Below are 2789 nucleotides of genomic sequence, written 5' to 3' on the forward strand. Positions count from 1 at the left end.
AGCCAAGATTGGCTATTTGAATAATATAACCCAATGATTTATAAGCGCATGATTCCAATGGCGCAATCCAAATATATACTGGCGACTTGTTGTCCAAAGCCAGGCCGGTTTAACAAATCTGTTTCTGCATACAACGAGTTTAAAGTGTCCTGGCGGTTTACCGCCGGACGGGTCATAATACCCAACATATAACCCGGGTTTGTAACCAAGGATGCACTTAAGAATAATCAAATATGAAATATATCATACCTGTGACATTGAATCACATCGTTGGTTTTACCAACTTTTTGTAGTAAGGGTGATAACCCAAATCTTGAGTACTGATAACTCCTTCCATATTGTGCCGGTTTATAATAAAACCGTGCCGGGTTGTGATAAACACCGTGTTACTCCATAAGAGGATGTTAACAACAAGGATCAAACCGGACAAATAGTCTCCGGATTGACGTGAACTGTGTTCCGTCAATTGATTGGTTAAAAAACTTTGTCGGTTTAAAAAACACAATGAAAAACAAAAACCCGCCGTCAAAGAAAAGTGTGAAGCAAAAGCAATGATAAAAGCAATGATCAAATGGCGTTACCATGGCCAAACACGACCAAGCTCCCGTTAGGTGTAACTATGGTTCTAGTCAGCCAGGTCCCCAAATGAAATCGTGGCATTTATGCCGACCAAATGGCATGGTCATGGTTCGGGTTCGACCAAGCCCCAAAGTGATTCTGTGGCCTTAGGCCGATCAAGAGGCATGACTGGTTCAGACATGACCAAGTCCCCAAGTGATCTGGTGGCTCTCGCCTATCAAGAGGCATGGTATTGGTTCGGACATGTTCAATCCTCCAAGTGATATAACACGATGCTTTTAGCAAAGCGAACTCAAGGGGTAAACCAGAGACCGCTTTTAGAGCAACTCCGTGTAACCTCACATGATGTAAAAGAACAGATACCCCGCTTTATGAAGCAGAAGCCCCCATGTGATCAATAATATGTCAGGGCAGTAAGGCGGGATACCCATGTTTGAACCGCGCATCATGGCAGCAGGTCCTCTTTGGCAATTTTTAACTTTTTGAAAGAGATAAATTCTTCTTGAACCGGGATCTTGAACCGGATATGGAGACCTTCAAAGCTTTGTGGGAGACATCTTTCCCTTGAACCGGATTTTAAACCGGAATCTTCATTTTTAGCCGGAAATTTTCTGACGGCCTTTAAACTCGAACTTGCGAGAAGTTAATTCCTTTTTGAACCGGAAATTCTTAAACCGGATTTGAGAGCTTCAGAGCTTTGTCGGAGAACAAATTTCCCTTGTACCGGATTGTAAATCGGAATCCTTTTCTGATGACACGAAACTTCTTCATTGAGCCGGGATTTTGTAACTGTCATATACTTTCTAATCCGGAAATCTTCTGACAGCACGATGTGAATCCGGGACCGGGTTACCTTTCCCTCCAACATATTGGGGTTCTTGACTTAACTGAAAACCGGCAACGTTTGCTAAGTCATATCATTGTAGCCCCCAAGTCTCAAGGTGACTCGAGGAGTTGGCTTGAGATTCTCCATATTTGACCATGATATAAACCGGCATAACTTGTATATCATTGGTGTTGACAGCACGATGTGAATCCATAGAAGGTTGAGGTGACTGCGGCGGGTTATAAATGATCCCGTATGAGCTGTGTCAGCAACTCGGCCAATGGTTCCTTCCAACTGGATCCTTGGAGTTTTAACCAAACTGTAGTAGCGGCGACTTGTGTGCATGTCCATCGAACCATCCAATGCAGACGACGGTTGATGATAATTTGCCTCCAATTTGTGGGAAGAAAGGCGGGCTTCCCAAGTAGTGACTTGCTCATAGTCCATAAACAGTTCATCCAGACAAGTGCGGCCCGGTATGTTGATGTAGACTAGGCCGCGAGAGACGAACGACAAAAGCGACCGTAACATCAGAGGCAGCTCGAATAGATGAATCGGCCGCGGCATTGTAAACCGGTGCGGACGCATAAATCGACCGTATGCTGAGGTAGACCGGATTGCGGGGGACGGCGGCCTGTGCACGCTTTATTTGGTAATTCGCACGGTCCTGACGAGTTGATGAAGATTGGATCGCGATATAAACCGACATGGGTTATCCAAAAGCTCGGCGATATAATAATCCCTTTTTACAATAGACAATTTGTCCTGCATTGGAAAACTTGCAAGCCAAAGTAATTGCCCCTTTTTTTAAGAAAGCAATATATAATATAAAAATATAATGGATGAATTTCACCTGATATGTTAGCCAGAAAATATCCACCGCGGAGTTGTTGATTGCAATGGTGAAACTGAAATCAATTACGGGCGAGTCGGCCATGCGAGCAGACAGATGAATTGGCCGCAGCGTTAAAAACCGGTGCGGACGAGCAAGTTGTCCTCCACGTTGTAAGCCGGCGCGGTCGTAAAAGACGGCCACGGTGCTTTAAATCGGCGGTTGCGAGAGATGGCCACAATGTTGTAAGCCGGTGTGGTCCGTATCCGCGGTGTAATGCCTCATTTGTAATGAACAATTTATCCTGCGAAACAATGCCACATACCAGAGTAACCATTCACAGAAAAATTTATCTGTGTTATTAAAATAGACTGGACGGAACAACTCCCAATCCGTCCATCTTGTAGCTGATAAAGAGATTCGGTTTCTCCGGTCGAAGATTCGTCACCGGAACAAACGACAGTCGCCCCGCGGAACTCCGATCCGTCCTCATAACTTCCTCCATGGATGACTCCCATGAAGGCACGCTTCATGGCCGGTTTAACCCGGGCG

Source organism: Triticum dicoccoides, chromosome 2A, assembly GCF_002162155.2.
Source record: "Triticum dicoccoides isolate Atlit2015 ecotype Zavitan chromosome 2A, WEW_v2.0, whole genome shotgun sequence".
NCBI classification, from domain to species: Eukaryota; Viridiplantae; Streptophyta; class Magnoliopsida; order Poales; family Poaceae; genus Triticum; species Triticum dicoccoides.